The 20053-nt window shown below is 40.0% G+C and overlaps 1 protein-coding gene across 1 annotated transcript in view; it reads right to left on the bottom strand.

Moving 5' to 3' along the window:
• LOC122788694 (prominin-1-A-like) overlaps nt 1-19662 on the bottom strand; it is an 899670-nt gene extending 880008 nt beyond the window's left edge. The window contains exon 1 of the mRNA XM_044055589.1: nt 19517-19662. The gene's annotated coding sequence lies outside the window, so the exon portion shown is untranslated. The remainder of the gene's footprint in view (nt 1-19516) is intronic.
• Nucleotides 19663-20053: the final 391 nt, after the last annotated feature.

Genomic DNA, 20053 nt, shown 5'->3' with positions numbered 1-20053 from the left:
GTATGCACACTTAAAACAAAAAAACAGAACACTACTGACTAAAAATACACCTTGCTGAACTGAAACTGCTGTTAGCATCACAACAAGACATTCTCAGATCCAGTTCTGATGGACCTTTTGCACATCTGCAAATTAAACAGCATCAGAACCACTAGATCCACGGATTTAAACTTTGCTTGTGACATAAATAAGATATGTTGACATGACTGATCTGTATCTCAGAGCATCCCTATACTATGGAACAGGCTCCCTATCCATGAGATGGGGAGTCCATCTGTAACCTTGACCAGTAGATGGGAAATCGAAAATTCACCCCAAGTCTGGTTCCCATATCTCTAATAGACAGAGGCAGACAGTAATGCCCAAGCTAACATACCGACCCACATAAGTTCTATAAACTTCCTAACATACACCCTCCTAATAAACGTCCATGATACACAGAGACAATTAAGTTGAACTGGACAGCCAGGCTTTTAAAAGCCCTGATGGTCATTGGCCCAGTATGTAACTTTGTACCTATAACTATAGTCTATGAACAGGTGGAAACAGAAAATGACAGTTATACCCAGCTGCTGGTTATCACTTAACATTAGGCACTAGAAAATGAAGAACAATGAGAGAAAAGGAAGAGCAAGCCAATATCTATGACCAAGTCAACAAGGAACATAAACACCCCACAAACAAACTTCCCCAATATGCCCAATGTATGGATTTTCCTGCTCAGAGTCAAATCTAATTTAAAAAGCTTTCAGAGTTCAATGGCTGTGGCAGACTAATGATGCTAGGGACTTGCACTGATAAAACATGTTGTTAGCAGATGCATTGCAGTTTATTGAATAATTTTAATTTACGTTTCAACTTTTTGCTTACTAGAGGTAAACTTAGTAGATAAGAGTGTCTCTCGATGGAATGAGCTAGAATTTGATTCAGTGACTTGCACAAAATCATAGAATAAGCAAAGGAAGCTTAGGGAATCAAACCTAGGGACTAGACAATGAATGGCATCAACAAGTCATCCTTACTTTTCTAAACTATCCTGCCAGAAACCTACTTATGAACTAGAATGTCTTCCGTCACTGGACCATGAACTGTCACAATGTAGCTATCTATTTTCAAAGATCAAAAGGGTTCCACATTAAAGGGGAGAACAGGTGAAAAATTGTCTGCAAGACATACCTCTTAACTGTTCCTGATTTTGCCTTTTGTCTGGTAAATCCCCGAGTACTAGTAAAAAAAAACACTAATAAATTGTATGATGCAATACAAACAGGAAACACAAAGACAATGTAATACCTTTTATTCAACCAACACAGACTTTGCTATTACATGAAATTTTGGGATAGCAAGAGCCCTTCATTGAAATCAGTCAGTCAAAAATGCATGACATTAGAGTGTCATACTTACTGTTCAGAAAATGCATGCTGATACATAGCTTTTTGTTCTACTAACTTTTTAACTTGTTTAGAGCAATACTTAAAACTTACTTCTGATTTTTTGGCCTTTATTCCTTCATTAGTTTTGTATTTGTACCTTGATTTTGAGCAAATAATTTGGATGGTATGATACAGGATTATTGTTTGATTCTGGAAATGCAAGAAGTTACCTGTACCTCAGTAAGGACTCTAACTCTTTTGCAGTGTCATGAAAGCTGTCACTAGTAAAAGTAAATAACTGCGAAAGGACTCTGAATGCAGGTATATACCGGCTCCATAACTCTCAGCACAAGAAATCTGGACAAGTCCAGAAATAATGCTGGGACAACGGTCCAAAAACAGGGACAGAAAATATTGCTCCTATAAACTTAAAAAGTTATTAGAATAACAGATTTTGCATTATTATGTATGTTTAGAAGGCGATGAAGTCTGAAATTCAAATGACTTTCATTATTTAGTGACTTCAATCCTAAATGATTTGACAGAAAACCACAAATTTTATGAGGAACTATTAACCTGATGAACTCGGGCATCCTGAGGCAATGTAGCAACTGCCTCATGTACACTGACAACCCTCTCCTCTTACATCCCAACACTCAGACTTGCGAGAGATGCACTTATATATCCAAAATGGAAGCCACACCCTCTCCAGCCTAGAACGGAATAGCTGGTTAAGAGGAGATGGCCAACACTTGCATCACACCACATGGAACACATAGCCCTCCAAAACACACACCAGCACTGCCTTCACATAAAACACAAACCACACACCCACCTTTGCGGAGGCTCTCACAAATCTACCCAAACAGCAGAGACCTCCAAGGCAGAAACACATTCGACCACCACAACACAACACTAATCACAAGACACATAACTCTCCTAAATAGTGTGCCACTAAATCAAAGCCCCTAAGGCAAAACAGCATGCCCAACACACTAGTCATAGGTGACTTGATAGTAACACTGATGTCCCACTCACTAGGTTGAATAAGGAGAAAGTAACAGTCAGCTGCCTGTCAGGTGCCAGGATCTGCCACATAACGCATGCACTCAGGTCCCAAAACAACAAGTACAAATATGACTATGTCATTGTACATGCGGGTGTGAATGACCCGAGATGTACCTCCCTGAACTACATGAAAAGAGACAGAGAAGCTCTCGAATTATGTAGCCCAGGAGGGCTTGACCCTAGCCCTAAGCAGCCTCCTACCATCACCCAGAATGATACCACAGTACAAGCAGAAAATTATTGATTTCAACAATTGGCTAAGTTTCTGGTGTCATTCTAAAGGGATCCAATATCTGTCTCCCTGGGATGACATGATTGAAAGACTTCGATGCTTTGCCAGAGATGGCCTGCATCTGTTACCCCTGGGGTTCCGGATACTGGCCAAGGCTCCTGCCGCCCCTACAGTGCCTTTTTAGGCAGTGTTCCAAAGACCAAATTACCACCATAACAGCTACAAACAAATGCAGTCTGAGGATCATGCTGCTCAACACTAGAAGTCTAAATCTCAAAACGCACTCGCTCAAAGCACTCCTTAAAATGGAGAACATCGACATTTGTCTTTTAACAGAGATCTGATTCAAGGCAGCAGAAAGCACCCCTACACTACCAGGCTATAACTGATTCCTCACCTTTTGGCCCTAGGACTTGGACCAAAGCTCCAAAGGCAGTGGTGTTTCCATATTCATAAAGGATATGCATGCCTCCAGAGTGGTAGTCCAACATAACACATCAGAGATACTTCAGATGCAGCTAACATTGGGCAAGACAGCTATTCAGGTCATAGCCTGCTATAGGTCCCCAACCATGTCCCAAGACTCCCACTCCATGTTCCTAAGCACCTTGGAGAATATTAAGGTCCAACCTAATACTCTCATACTGGGCAACTTCAACTACCCCTTCATTAAAGTAGGAAAACTACTCATGTACCAATACACTTGCCCAACGTTTCCTGGAATTCAGTAATTCCAATGCCCTGGACCAGCTTGTTCTTACCTCCACTAGAGGTAGCAACATCCTTAACCTGGTCATTACTAACATGGGTGACCGCTGCTCTACACCAATAGTCAAATCCTCCATGGTTAGATCTGACCACAAACTAATCACCTTGGAACTCCACATCCCTCCCACCCCCCAACAAAGGTAACCACCATGAAGAACTTCTCCAAAGCTAACTTTGGGCTCCTAAAAACAGAGGTGGCTAACTTCACGGCACCTATGCAAATGGAGAATAGTTGCATGACCGCCAAATCATACACCAATGCACTGTACAAACACGTACTCAAATGCATGGATCTCACCATACCCAACAGAACCAAGACATTCTCCTCCAAAAAAAGGAAGCTAATCTGGAGGTCCCCTGCCATAAACAAACTCTACAACAGAAGGAGGAAACTGATGCAGAATAAGGTGAAGTCCCAAGACTGGAAAAACTCCCTTATCAGCCTCAACAAAAAGTTGAGATCCCTCATCAAATCCTACAAAGCTAGCTATGAAAACAGAATTGCGGCAGATAGTAAAGACAACTGCAAGGCCTTCTATAGTTATGTAAAGAATTTCCACAGCAATACCCAGATTTGCTCTGAGCTACTGCACAATGGTACCTCGTATACAGAGCCAACAGATATTGCCAATATACTAGCCGACAGATTCAGTGCCAACTTGACCCCTCTCTCCCAATGGACCAATCACAATACCAGTAGACTGCCAGACACCCAGTATTACTGCTGCACAGGTTAAGACAGCACTGTCCAAGGCCAAGAATACAGCTTCTATGGGACCTGACAATATCCCTGGCTGTGTCCTACATGAACTACATTGTGAACTGGTACCTCACCTGTGTACCCTGTTCAATCACAGCCTCACCTCAGGCTTTGTCCCTACTGAATGACACACTGCTACAGTCATCCCTCTCCACAAAGGAGAAGCGACTACAGACCCTGGGAACTATCGCCCCATTTGCCTGATGAGTCTGACATGTAAAGCTATGGAACGCATCATTATGGATCTAATAAACAAGAATATAGGGAATCTCCAAACTCTGGATCCCACACAGTTTGGTTTTGTGAAAGGTAGATCATGTCTGCTCAACTTGGTCGACTTCTTCGAGTCAGTCACCAGAGCTATGGATGAAGGCAAGGTGGTTCATACAGCCTACCTTGATCTGGCCAAGGCGTTTGTTACCATTCCCCACTCAGGAATCATAGCAAAACTCACTAAGCTACGCATCAGCCCCTATATCACTAGGTGGGTTGTAAACTGGCTCACAGATAGAACGTACAGTGTGAAAGTAGCTGACTCCAAGTCAGACTGCCAACCAGTAATGAGTGGAGTCCCACAGGGTTCGGTCCTGGGTCCTCTCCTGTTTGGTATCTGCTACTCTGAAGTCCAGGCCAACATACAGGGACTGGCTGACAAAGTTCATAGACGATTGCAAGTTGGGAGATATTAACTCCCCAAGTGATGTTGACATCCTACAGAAAGGCCTCACTGAGACCAATGACTGGTGTCAGAACCATGGCCTTAAGCTCAATCCAAAAAATGTGTCGTCATCCCCTTTGGGAAAAACCCAGTTCCCATGAATTACCACATTGATGGTAGTCCACTGAACACAGAAGGTGTTATAAGAGATCTGGGAACACAGGTTGACAGCAACATCTCTTTTGACCACCACATTGACACTGTGGTCAGAAAGCCCTTCTATACGGCACATCTCATTACTAAGGGTTTTGCATAAAGGAAGAAAGAGGTCATTGTCTCCCACTACTCTTCCCTCATTAGGCCAATCATCGACTGCAATGCCCCATTTGGTATGTACCTCACTAGACACCTGGAGAGGCCACAAAAGAACATCGCAAAGAGGATACTATGCCTTAGACACTTGTCTTATATGGACAGACTCGAAAAAACTCCAACTATTCTCTATCTCATATCGCCTACTTAGAGGTGATCTCTGCTTGACTTACAAAGGCATGTCTGACCCAGCTCTGTTAGAAATGCTACATCTAAAGAAATCCCAATCCCTCCACACCACAAGCTCCAGAGACCTCAACCTCATTACCACAATCAACAGAACAAGCTGAAGGGACAAGTTCATAACCCAGAGACTGCCCATTCTATGGAATAGACTTCCCATACATGTCAAAAGAGTACCTCACTGGCCCTTTTCAAGATGAATCTTGATGAGTGGATGGAAAATAGAAAATTGACCCCAGGGATCACTCCAGTGGTTGTACTCGACAGAGGCACTGGGAACTAAGGTCAGGTGGCACGATGTCAGGGTAATCCTATGGGCTAGGCATGTAAAAGCTCCTGGCCCATTAGCCTAGTACATGTCTACAAACCTATAAAAACATGAGGCAAACACCTGGACAGTCCTTGAAAATCTGGAGAGTTGAGAGGTATGAATATGGCTCCAACTATGGACCTATGCACCCACTCATATCTTATCAGTGGCTCTAGTACCTAACCCACCCCAATCCCACAGAAATGGCAATACAGAAATAGTTTTTATGAATGACATCTTTGGCACAATTAGCTTCCATAGTGAGGCAGCTAACTGTCTCTCTTAAGATGTTACCCCATTTCACTGGGCTGCCAAAGTGCTCAGCCATTCTCTCTCTTACTCTCTGTTATACAGGTATAGATGCTCCTTTTTTGCTTCAGACATGTCTATTACAGTTTTAGCAGAAATAATCATACATATGCATTCTATACACATTTATTAAATATTAACTGAAAAGGCTACGTAACAGAATATGGTTTATTACCCAGAAATAAATCATAAACATAGCAACTCTTGGAAATATTGTCAGCTCAAAATGCTTAAAAGTCTTCTTTGAATAGAATTTGATGAAATAAGGCCAACTTGCCTTAATATCATAGCTCTAAAATGAATTTTCTTGAGCCATAAATGCTTGTTACCAGATAAGCATCACACCAGTGCTGAATAGAAATTTTCAATTGAGGAAGTTTAATGATTATAACTACTGTAGGCTGTATATATTGTATATAATGTGTGAATTTGTAATATGGTTGTGAAAAATAATAAAAAATGATTATTGAAAAAAAAAAAAAAAGAATTATTCAACAGGATATAAGGTCTTGCAAACTGTACATTACCATGTGTAGATGTTATTAAGACAGAAGATATGCAGTATATAATCTAAGAAATCAGTGATTTTTGTATTCAGTGCATATATTTTGGTTACAGATGTAAGAATTAAACTCTAAGGGTTAAAGCTGAATTAGATATTTAAATCATATCTGAAGCAGAGGAGGTTGGAGGCAAGCATATGTGATTAGGGCCCTGCAAACATGTACTGGTTTACACTTTTTTCCCCTCCAAAATGAAAAGAAAAAATATTAACTAAGTTGTTTTATCCAAATGTTCCCTTTACTTTAAGATTTTGGTTTATGATTAAGCAAAATGTCCAGTATTCTATCTATTGAATTAACAATGAACAGTTAGCAGACAAGAATAAATGTTTAACTGATGGATGATTGCACAATAGTAAAAATACAATAATACAAAATCACTTGGTAGATGGTTTTATTTACTGGCATATGTATACAGGTTGGACCTGGATCTATAATGTGACCGTGATCACCATTCAAAATCTTCAAGTTTTCGTAAATTTGCTCATATTATTTCACCGATATGAATTTCGAGTTTCTGAAAACTCGATCAACTGAGAGATTGTCTATAGGTGAATTTGTAGGGATCCCTATCAACTCACCTATCAGCATATTTCGAGATGTGGATGGAAACTGGAGACCACTGCTAAAACCTACATGCAAATATGGGCAATACATATCCGCCACATGGTAGGTACCAGGCAAGGAAAGTCAGCTATGTTAACTACTGCATCACTGTGCCACCTAGTTGTGTTTGGGAGTTCTTTCAAATAATTTTATTTGTACTTTTGCAATTAAGGGTAGGGTAGTACTGGTTCCACGTTTTCAACTCTACCAGCACGAAAAGCATGAAAAAATATAACAATGTAGGTTTTCAGTATTTTCTCCATCACCTGTGTGCTCAGTCTTGGAAGCTCTTGCAGGAAGTGCCACTAACCAGCTTTATAAAGAAGAGGAACTTGATTAGGTTCCTTATCCTTATCTGAAATCTTTTTCCAAACTACTACACATTCAGTTTGATAACAGAGGTATTTAAAATGAATTAATAAATAGCAACGGGTTATGAGTTACTGAAAATGTTAATGTTTACTGCAGTTATCACTAGTGCACAGTTCTGGTGTGACTTCACTTTAATGGGATGGAGAGGAAGGGAGAGAAGATTCATTGAAAAAGCAGGGCTACTACAGTGATAACGACTGCCACATCTAGTGGTCTTGCTGATTTACCCATGACTGTCACCCAGGGAATGAGTATCAGTATTATACAGTGGATTTGTCTTAAAGATATTAGTTGACTTTCTTTTTTACATGAGTCTATTGGATAGCAATACCTTTTATTATAGATACCCTCTTCTGCTAAAATCATTCAAAGGTGACAGTCGGTCAAATACTATACACACGTGTAACAAATCTGTTGAATTTGTGCAACTGCCAGTGGGGGCAGTAATTGCATCGACATAGTTTTTTTTGTTTCTTCATTTTTAATGGCAGAAGGAAACAAAAACTTAGGAATGAGGCTAATGAAAAGGCAAACATTAAAGATGTTAATATCATGAAAATGACCATTTTGGAACTTTTCTCTGGTCTTTCACTATAGTGGCATACTTCTCAACTGTTCAGATTTTCGCAGACTGCATAGATTTGACTCATATTTTTGGTCTATTCCTCATAAAATGTGTGGTTTTCTGACAAATCACTGGGTTTATATGAGGACTTAAGTCACTAAATAATGACATGCGTTTGAATTTCAGACTTCAAATCCTTTAGAAAATGTTTGTTAACACAAGCCCCATTACTCTAGTAACTTTCTAAGTTTCTAAGTGTAATATTTAAAATCTGTCCCTATTTTTGGACCTTTTTTCCCCCATTTTGTCAGTCTTTGTGCAGATTTCTTGCACTAAGAAGTTGAGAGGTATGTGGCGACAAGTTCATTTTAAGTTCTCATCTCAGATAAACAATTTTTAAAGGGGTAATTGTCATTTACATCCCCTAAAAAAGATGCTTATACAGTCAAATGGCCTGCTTTCAGTACTATTTTCACAAGCAGTGTGTGTGTAATAAATAACTGTAGGTTTTCAGTATTTACTACTGTACTAGTCATCATCCAGCCATGAGTGATGCAAGATTTTCCCATGACTGGCATGATTTCAGTCATTCACAAAGGTTAATCATTATGTATCCAAACGGACAAGATCTGCAACAGTATTTAACCCTAGACTGCCAAATCTTTATATGTAATATACTTATTGGTTTACCTCTGTTCTGCCCTGTCAATCAACAAAACAATCTGCGATCAGTGATCAGTGACCTGCACATGCGTGTGTGTGTGTGTGTGTGTGTGTGTGTGTGTGTGTGTGTGTGTATATATATATATCAACATATACCACTTTGAAGATTTGTATATTTTTATTTATAGGTTCATAGGTAGGTACTAGGCTATCTGCCCGAAGGCATTTATAAGCCTAGCCAGAATGTGTTGGCTTTCACCGCCACCTTTGATTATTTCCCTGTACCTCTGTCCAGCAGAGCTACTGAAGTGATCCCCGGGGTAAACTTTCTGTTTCCCATCCACTCATCAAGGTTTCTCTTGAAGAGTGTTAGCGAGGCGCTCTGCTTAATGTAGATTGGAATCTTGTTCCAAAGCATGGGAAGTCTCTGGGACAGGAATCTATCCCTCCAGCACGTCCTATTTATTGTTGTGGTGAGGTTTAGATCCCTAGAACATGTGGCTCAAAGGGATAAGCTTTTCTTTAGGTGGAGCATGTCCATCAGTTCTGGGTTGGACATGGCCTTGTATGTCAGGCAGAGATTACCTCTGATTAGGTGGTAGGCAACCGAGTACAGCTGGAGTTTTTTCAGTCGAGCTGCATAGGGCATCTGCTTGAGGCCAGTAATCCTTTTGGTGAAGTACTTCTGTGGTCTTTCCAGCTGTTGCAGGTGTCTTGTAAGATACATCCCAAATGGGGCATTGTACGATGATGGGTCTGATGAGTAGAGGGGCACAATGATCTCTTTTGATCTGGATGCGAACCCTTTTGTGATAAGGTGTGCCGGTAGAAGGATTTTCTAACCACTTTGGAAATGTGATTATCAAAGGAGAGTTTACTATCTACTTGAGTCCCCAGATCCCTTATTATGTCTTCTGTATTTAGGGGACTACCACCTATGTGGTAGTTTGTGGGTACTTTGTTTTTTCCAAAGGGGATGACTATGCACTTTTTGGCATTTAGCTTGGGGTCATGATTTTGACACCTGCAAACATGTGTCCGTCTCAGTGAGACTCTTTTGGAGGATGTCTGTGTCAGCCGGAGAGTCAATTATAGCCTCTAGTTTGCAGTCATCTGTGAACTTGGTCAGCCATAGTCCTCCTGTGCTTGCCTGTACCTCTGAGAGGTAAATGCCGAACAGGTGGTCTCCTAGGACTGAGCCCTGAGGAACGCCACTTGTAACTGGTTTAGAGTCAGACCTAGCTCCCGCAACTCTTACCATGTGGGTTCTGTCCGTGAACCAGTTGGCAACCCATCTTGTGACGTAGGGGTTTATGTTCAGGTTGATGAGCTTGTCTTGCCTTTGCAAGGTCTAGTTAGGCTGTGTGTACCACCTTTCCCTCATCTATAGCCTTGGTAACTGTCTCGAAGTCCACCAGGTTTATGAGGCATGATCTGCCCTTAACAAAGCCAAACTGGGTAGGGTCCAGTGTTTTGAGGTTTCCAATGTCTCTGTTAATGAGTTCCATGATGATGTGCTCCACAGCCTTGCAGACCAAGCTAGTCAGGCTTACAGGGTGATAGTTCCCGGGGTCTGTTGTGGCTCCACCTTTGTGGAGTGGAATAACCATTGCTGTGTGCCACTCTGTGGGTACATAACCTGTGGAGAGGCTGAGTTTGAACAGTGTGGTTAGGTGAGGGGTTAGTTCGTCTTTGAGCTCATGTAGGACGTAGTCTGGGACACCGTCCGGTCCCATTGATGCTATGTTTTTGGCTTTGGAGAGGGCTGTTTTAACCTGAGTGTCTGTGATTTCAGGAGCTCAACATTCTTCTGGTGTGGTTATGGGGCCTTTTAGGGGTGAGAGGGGGGTGAAGTTTGCGCTGAACCTGTCTGCCAGGATGTTGGCAATATTGGTCGGTTCAGTGTATTTTGTACCATTCTGCACTAACTCCAAGCAGATCTGAGCATTGGCACTTAGATTCTTGACATAGCTAAGGAATGCCTTGTGGTTATCTTTGGAGTCCTTGGCAATTTTGCTTTCGAAACTCGCCTTGGATGATTTTTTGAGGGATCGTAGTTTCTTGCGGATACTGATCAGGGAAGTCTTCCCTTCTTGATATTTTACTCTTTTCTGTACTAGTTTCCTCCTTCTATTGTATAGCTTGTTTATGGCAGGAGTCCACCAGACTGGTTTCCTTTTCTTAGAGGAGTGAGTCTTGGTTTTGCTTGGGATAGCACGATCCATGCATTAGTAAAGGATTTTGCAGCTTGAACAATATTATCCTTTAGCATGAGGGCTTTGAAACTTTACACCTCAGTCTTAAATAACGTGAAGTTTACTTTTGAAAAGTTTTTCACTGTGGTTTCCTTGTCCGGGGGTGGGGGTGGAATGTGGATATCCAAAGTGATTTGTTTATGGTCAGATCTAACCAGTGAGGGGTTGACCTCCGGTGTGGAGCACCGGTCACCCATGTTGGTGATGACCAGGTCCAATATGATGTCACCTCTGGTGGGAGTGTTGACCAGTTGATCCAGGGCGTTTGAATTTATAAATTCTAGAAAATGCTGGGCAAGGGAGTTAGTACTTGAATAGTTCTCCCAATTAATGTTTGGGTAATTGAAATCACTCAATATTAGGGTGTTTTGTATTATTTTATTTTATGTATTTTTATGTTTATTTTTATGCCTACTTTCTTAAAATGTTCTATGAGTTTTTTAGAACATCACGATACAAATATATGCAAGATTATAATTTGATAATACTGCTTAATGCTTTAAGGAACTAAATGCATATTTTTATCTTATTTCTTCTAACCACTTTTGTTTTTAAACTGCTTCACTCATTGTATTTATTTTGGCAACCCAATTGATAAATGCCTTTATTGATTGATTGAATTAAAGTTAATTGATGGATGATTTAGTAGTATATAAAAGCTGTTTAATGAAGTAAAGTTGTATAAACCTGAGGAAGCGTGCCTTCGATGCACGTGAAAGCGCTTGTTATACAATAAATCAACTTTATTTTTACATCGTGGTGGTTTCCATCTGGCTGTTTCTTCATATATTCCTGGTTTTTCGGCTGGAACCTTTGAATGGTAGCATTTTCATTTTTATTCTATTAGGTGTTTGGTAGGATCTTTATATTTCCCAGTGTTTCCAGAAATGCGGAATGGGGGTCCTGGGACATGGTGGGTGATCTGTAGCAAGCTACAATTTGAATTGCAGTTTTGCCCATTGTTAGTTGCACGTGGATGATCTCTGAAGCATCATGCTGTGCCACTAACCTGGAGGTGTGGGTATCCTTGATGAATATGGATACGTCCCCACCTTTTGTAATTCGGTCCGGGTTCTGTGGCCAAAATGTATGGTATGAGTTGTAGCCTGGTAGTGCTGGGGTGCTCTCTGGAGCCTTAAACCAGGTTTCTCTTACTGCACATATATTGATTTTCTCCATAGTGAGGAGTGCCTCGAGTGCGTGCATTTTGAGGTTTAGACTTCTGGCATTGAGTAGCATTACCCTCAGTTTTTTGTTACTTGCGCTATTTATGGTGGTGGGTTTGTCTTTTGAGCCTTGCCTAAAAAAAGGCACTATGGGGGTGGCAAGAGCCTTGACCAGTATTCGAAAGCCTAAGGGTGACAGGTGCAAGCCGTCTCTAGAGAAGCAGCGTGACTTGTCGAGCATGTCATCCCAGGCAACAGACACTGGATCCCCTTTGAATGAAACCAGAAACTTAGCCAATTGTTGAAATTGATTTTCTTTATACTGTGGTATCATTCTTGGTGAGGGTAGGATGCTACTCAGGATCAGGGTCATACCGGCCTGGGCTACAAGATCAGAGAGTCTCTTTTCATGTAGTCCAGGGGGGTACGGCTCAGGTCATTCACACCAACATGGACAATGACAGAGTCATATTTGTACTTGTTCTGGAGTGACCTGAGTACTTGTGTTATGTAGCAGATCCTGGCACCCGACAGGCAGCTAACAGTAACCTTCTCTTTATTCAGCCTGGTAAGTGGGACATCAGTGTGCCTGACTATAGAGTCACCTATTACTAGTATGTTGGGTATGTTATTTTGCCTTAAGGGCTATGATTGCATGGCACACTGGTTTTGTGAAGTATGTGTTTCATGATTTGTGTTGGGGTTGGAGGTTGCTTGGATGTCTGCTTTGGAGGTTTCTCTTGCTTTTGCAGATCTTTATTTAGAGCCCCCGAGTATGTTTTCATGTATTTATGTGTGTTTTTTGCCGGTGCTGGTTTAATGGGTCTATGTGAGACTGGTGGTGTGATGCAAGTATTTCCCTTCTCCTCTTGACTGTCTGATTCAGCCTTGGGTTGAGAGAGCTTAGCCTCCAGTTTGGCTGTATAATTGCATCTCTCACATGTATTAGTGTTTGGTGGTAGGAGGAGAGGGTTGTCTGTGTACATGAGGCAGTTGTAACATTGCCTCAAAATGCTCATATTCACCAGTTGGACTGGAGAGTACGCCTGAAACTGCCCTTTGGACGTGCCTGGATAGGTACAGTGAACTGTTTTACTGAATGGCTGGTAAGGTTGAATAGACAGCCTTGTCCTTCTGTACAGTATAGGAGGGTCTAGTGCTAGGATTTATAAGTGCTTGCTATGAGTTTTGAGCAAGTGCTGGGCTGAGAAATGAATGGCTTAAGTTGAAAGTTTGTCTAGTTCCAAGAGAAACATTGAAGAGGAGACTTTGTGGAGCCGGGAATAGTTATACCCTAGCTACCGGCGCTGTCTGGCGTGCAAAACCAGGCAAATGCGGTATTTATAGCAGGGAAATGAAAGAGATAGAAATTAGCCCAAAATGGCTAATAAACTACTAATTTCTGGGCTGAAACTACTCCTCCAGGGACAGATAGGCTGCTCAAAGCTCCCCTCTCTCACAGGTGAACAGAAAAACTTCCTTCTATCCAAGTAAGCTATGGGCAAATGCAGATTTGTAACACAGCCTGGAATTCAGCACTTAACCTGAAAACTGGACTATACTAGCTTAGAAAGGCAGGAAACAAGTATTTATTTTGTTTTTTTTTCCAGAAAATAAAGCAGATACAATCAAAAAACTCTTTAAATGCACAGAGAAGGATACTTATTGTTATATATATCTCAGGTCAGAGTTGTAGTCAATGCCACTAGTAATAAAGTAGGAAGAAACACAAATACAGTAAAAGCAGATGAATAGAATACCTGAAGACATGCCTGTGTAGCTGCTGCATAAATGATAATGTTAATATATTTTCAACTTATGCTTTCTTATGGTTCTTAAAGACTTCTTCCCACTACCTCCTCACTGTAGAGTTTGCTAGTGAAAGTTAACTTAATTACTAAAATGCAAAAAAACAAGGAAACATCAGTTTAGTTTATCAGAAGCATGTGTGCTGTAATATGCTCCTACTAATGCAGTTTGTTCTACCAACATCAAAATAATTGGAGTTCTCTTCCTGGGTCTCCTGATAAAGGGCAATATGTCTAATGATAGATTTATCCTGATAACAAAGCTCAGTAAATAAGTTGAACACATTTACTGGGGCCGCGTTTATGGATAAGCAGCTTTTAAAGTGCTAGTACTATCCCATTTGAAAAGGAGCATCTGCAGACCTGGTACATTAAAGCAGAGATAATGAAAGGATCTCAGATATAACAGAGTATCTATCTGGGAACAATTAGAAATAAACAGTAAGGATCACAATAAATACAACTGTGAAATCACACTAAATGAAAGCAAAAGTAATTGACATTATATCTAAATAATATATTAGCAAGTGGACAGGAAAACTAAGCATAAAAACAAAGGGAACATCAGAGCTATAATTATGGAAGGCTGCAGTGGTGGTGCTGCGGTAGCGTTGTCGCCTCACAGTAAGACGTTGTCCTGTTCGATTCTCAGCTAAAGTGTCTTCTGTGTGGAGACATGCGTGAATGGGCGTACCTTCATTGAAGGTTGTGCATCAGTGCTGGCAACTAGGTACGTAAAAATCTACTGCCAATCATTAGCGGACAGGAGTTCCGCTATGGCGACCCCTAACCGGGAAAAAAGCCAAAAGATACAACAACAGAATTGAAACACGATGATGCTAGCTCCATAAACTGCACATTCCTGCCTAAAATAAAAGCTAGAAAGCAATCCATGCTAAGAAATAATCCTAAACCAAATACAGCAGATATATATATATATATATATATATATATATATATATACTTATACAAGGAAATGAGTGTCCTTCCCAGAGGCTCAATGCTAAACATGAGTGCAAATAAACAATTAAAATACCTATCTCTTAATGACATCTATATGATTTTATTTCAAAAATGAAAGAAAATGGGGAATCTACAAACTTGGCATAAAAACAAACAGTGATGTCATCCTGTATCTTCCATAATGCACTCAGTATCAATAACACCATGGCAACTGCATTTAGAGCAGCATCAGACTCAAGACTTGATAATGAGAATTAAAGTTATGACTCACAGAGTAAGGAATAAAACTCCACAAGGGAAAGGGTGCTTTCTGTTCAACAACATAACTGAGGTTCAAAAGGTGATGCTGAAATGCAGATTTTAGTAAACCAGTTACAAATAAGTTTTCAGAGCTGAATGGTTATTTGGTAACTATGGGATGCAAGGACTTGATGCTTGCTGAAAATATTTTACACAGGGTACTATGAACTAAATTAGTACTCGATTAAGTGAAACAAAATGGAAAAATAGATTCACTGGTGAAAGAGAGGTTTCAAGCCCCACAAATTCACACCAAAGCTGGGTCAAAAATCACACTTTCTTTAATATAAACTTCAGGTTGAGCGCTTTCAAGCAGTAGACTTCATCAGATAGTTACATCAGGTAGTTTCATCAGGTAGTTACTATTTAAACAGCAATGTATTAGGACAAGGTGTTCTGATGAAGTCTACTGCTTGTAGATGAAAGCGCTGAACCTGAAGTTTATATTAAAGAAAGTGTGATTTTTGACACAGCTTTGGTGTGACTTTGTGGAACCTGACACCGATCTTTCTCCAGTGAATCTATTTTTGCATTTTGTTTGGAACTGGTCGGGTTTCACTGGTGTATTTTGTGTGCTAGATTAAGTGAAGTCAGCATATTAATTCATCCAGTTCCTGAGTTTCTTTCCAATTAAAGTTTAAAATAAAGATTAGAGATTTAAGTTTCCTTGGCTGGTCCACTATGACAGAATCTGGGTTTCTGTCTATGGATGCTGGTGATCTGGATCCATCTGGCATTCTAGACACAGGAAGCCAGGATTTAATGACCAGAGGTCAGCCCACTTATCTTAGAGGGGAAGAATAGGAATCAGATTCTGATGGAGTTATTCCCGTGGGAAATATTGAGGATAACCAGCAGGGATGAAAACATTTCAGAGATCTAAGTGGGCAGCCTGCATCACACTTATGGAGGCATGTCACATGGTTACCGATGTTGATGTACTTTTGCTTCCATAAAGGAATGGTACGCATATAATAAATACGCTTGAAAGCAATATCTGTGAAGATTGTAGTTTCTCCTTTAAGTGGTATGCCTGGGTGCATGGTGGGTGACTAGGAATATATATAATGCTTCAAAATCCTGAGTAATTAAACTGATAAAACTAGCTATAGGGTGAGTAGGCACGACAGGATGCATCTAACAGAGTAACAGTAGCCACATGTGTGTTACCAAGAATATTTGCAGCAAATGCAAAGTGCAGCACTTTAGCAACAATAGCACATTAGTTTACACCATTTTTGTTTCAAATGGTGAAGCCTTTTTCCAGGAAGAGGTTAGATCATGTATTTGAAAAGGTTTAAGCAAATCTGGCAAAACCCTATGAAGCAGTCTTAAGATTTTTGGCATCATTAGAGCAATGTAAATGTGAAAGCATAACAGAGAGTTTATGCATCTGCTTTTACTGTCAGAGATAAAGCAAATGATTACTGAGTTAACTGATATATAAAAAGCAAATCTAAATTTAAAGAGAAACATGATTTTCAAAGCAGACAATACCGAAGGTTAAGCTGGTAAAATGATTATCGACAGAGATGATATTTACCTGGGAAGCTGCTGCAGGAGGGGTGGAACACAGTTCTACAGAGGGATTCATAGATGCCTTAGCCAGATTAAACTGAGGATGGGAGAAGACAGGGGTGGCTGAAAATGACTAGTTACTGCTCTTAGGTAGACTTGAAGAATGACTGGTCTTTTTTCAATCATCATTTTCATTAGTAGCACTGCTAACCAGTGCACCACCCTGCTACCCCCAGCCTGAATCATGTTGTTCCTTACCAAGGCTTTTGGTTACTCTTGTGTTGCGTTGACCAGCTCTGAAACTGCAACATTCTTGCTCAGACTTTTGCTACCACTATGCTATCATTTTACTTATTTGTTTTCAATTTATTAACCGGTAAGTGCTCTACTGACCTTTTTCTGTCAATGTAAAAAGGGCTAAGAAGCAAAGTTAAGGGCAACTGCAACAAAAATGCTGATCACCTAAATTGTTTCTTTCATTGTAAATAATGCTACTAACCATGGTGCAGAAGTGGAATGTCAGAAGCAAACTACAGTATTCTCCTACATAAAATCTGTAACTTTGCAAACACAATTTATAAAAGGGAGTTAAGCCCCTCTTAAAAACAGCCAAAAGCTGAGTTAGTAAGGCTTCAGAACTGTTTCTAAAGGCCCTAAGTGTGCTAAGAGATTTTAATTTCAAGGGACTTTGTGTCTTGGTCTTCTGCCTGTATTGTGAATTAAATCAGTCCCCTAATTTTCCGAGCATGTAACCTCACTAACAAAAACTTCTCACATCTCCTAAATTTAAATGTAAATCATCAAAACAACTAAGCATTTCTAAATATGCTCTCCAGGTCTTATGGCAATTTATTAAACTATTCACAAACAGCAAACATTAAACTATGGTTTGCACATAGCAACAAAGTCAAGATCTGAGAGGCACATCATTCTTACTACTATATGTAGCTGTGCCACGTTTACGAGTTAACAGCATTATGTAGATCAAGTAGGCATGTCTGAAATTAGGGAAATGTGCTCCAAGATGGTACAGCTTTCTTGTGGTCGGTAAAAAATGTATGATATACAACTGTCAAGGCACTTCTTCACATCTCTGTAAGTTCAAAATGTTCAAAATATACTGACAACATTGCACATACTGGACTAGTTTACTTGAAACAAAATATATATTGTGCAATCCTAAACTATTATATGTGCATCTATCTATATACAGTATATACACACACAATATTTCCACATTATAAATATCAATAAATTAAAGAAAAAAAGATTAAAAGCAACATTGTAAATTAATTCTCTTGCAAATGATTTATAATCTGTCTGCCCTCTTCTTCTTGCATTTTCTATTCTGCATACAAGGTGAGGCTCGTATGGCATCTTTCCATTTACAGCAACAGAGTCTTTTTTTTTTTAATTCCTTCCTTACAAATAGCTTTCTTTTGTGCAGTACATGAACAATCATTAATTCATTCCAAATCTCATACGAGAGTAGTGGCTAAGGAATTTGGTTCCCAGATATTTCCTTCTTCCACCTTTTCATCCCTTTCCTATATGCTTAAGGTCACATAAGGGCCTCTCATGTTGTACAGTTACTTGATATTAAATATATTTAACACCTACTGGGACCCTTATTGTTAAGAATGTTCTGCCCCTTTTGCTCTGAAATGTGTCAGGCAAGCTGTTTAGTTCTTAGCAAATGTTCCAGCTTTCACTGTTACTCAACTGCTCTGCAGTGCTGGAGCCTCAGTTTTTAGTTTCCCATAGCACAGAAACAACAGTAAACAATTACTCCTACTCAAGACTCACAGAAGGTTCAAAAAGTTGCTGCCACCTAATAGTGTAACCCACTCTTTTGCAACTTTTGTTGCCTTTTTAAGCTTCCTTCTCCTCATTCCTGCCAACCATTGACCCTATCACAAATCAGTTGGACCCATCATACCCAGGTGAGGCAATCTTTGCTTATGATAAACCATAATCCAGGCATTCATCAAGAGTTTTGTATTATACAGCCCTAACCCCTTCCCTTGGTGACTACAAGCATGCTCACAGATGCAAGGGTATGCCCTACATTCCCCTGTGGTAGTGCATATTGCTGCACATGCTACATGAAGGTTATCATACAGGTATGTTGGCAAGGACAAATGCGCATTCTGAGTACTGCTACTTGCAAGACACTTTTTATCAAACAGGTGCCTGCAGTGAGTTGGACCACCATCACCTTCCCCCAGGATGGAACAGCTGCAATCAACCACTTACCCCATCCTCCATTATCTGGCTACTTCAGCATCCAAGCCACTAAGTGACATTAGGTCAGAAGGATTACAGTTCAGGTTAAATCCCTCTGTGTCACTGAGCTAGATGGCTGTGTTATCTTTTCTCTTTGTAGCATTCTGCTTTTATGGGCTGTGTTTGAAAATAAACATACATCCAGATCACCTATCTAATCAAAAATAAATAAAGGAAGAAATCGAAAAAGGTATATATTCATATTCCTACATTCTACATAAAATATCTAGCACTGGCTTCCTCGTGCTCAATCTATACATCAGAGAGAAGACAGCTGACTACACCGGAAAGGCACCAGTCATGATAATTATGTCAGAGACTGCGTGATTTGCATACATGACTTCAAGCAGAATTGAGAAAGCATGAAAGCAATTTATGAAAGCATATTAAATGAAGATCAGAAGAAAGGCCAGCTCACCCTTTCAAAGGTTTCTTCTGCATCCATTGAACTATAGGATTATTTGTACAGTTCAATTTCTTCTTCTAAATATCCTTTTCACTCTTAGCAGGCTGGAATGTTCAGAATACTTTCTCTGGGATTAGATTTTTCACCCTTCTCTCTGATTTACTTCTAGTATGTCTAAAGACGTTTGCTCAGTAGCCGTTGCCATCCTGTGGAATTTTGCCAGGCTTTGAAGTCATGATAAAGAATGGAGAAATCAGGAAGTGAGTCTATACTTAAACTTTTCACAGAAGGGACGGTCTATATTTAAACCTTTACAAAGGGAATTTTCACTTGTGTGTAAAATATTTTGTATAACTGCTGGCCAGTGAAGTTTCCTGTTTTTAATTTTTGTTCCATTATAATAGTTCAGTCAAGGGAGTTTCATTTACTTTGTCGTTGGGCAAAAGAAACAAAATGATACATACGAGTCATCTCTTTCACTGCATTTGTGTGTTCTGCATACTGATTTTTACTGCCTTTTTAACATGATAACTGCTCTAGGGTCCTCCT

This window comes from Protopterus annectens, chromosome 14.part0 (genome assembly GCF_019279795.1).
Source record: "Protopterus annectens isolate FY-2018-M chromosome 14.part0, PAN1.0, whole genome shotgun sequence".
Taxonomy (NCBI): domain Eukaryota; kingdom Metazoa; phylum Chordata; order Ceratodontiformes; family Protopteridae; genus Protopterus; species Protopterus annectens.
The sequence above is the reverse complement of the archived record's forward strand: the minus strand, read 5'-3'. Positions and strand labels throughout refer to the sequence as shown.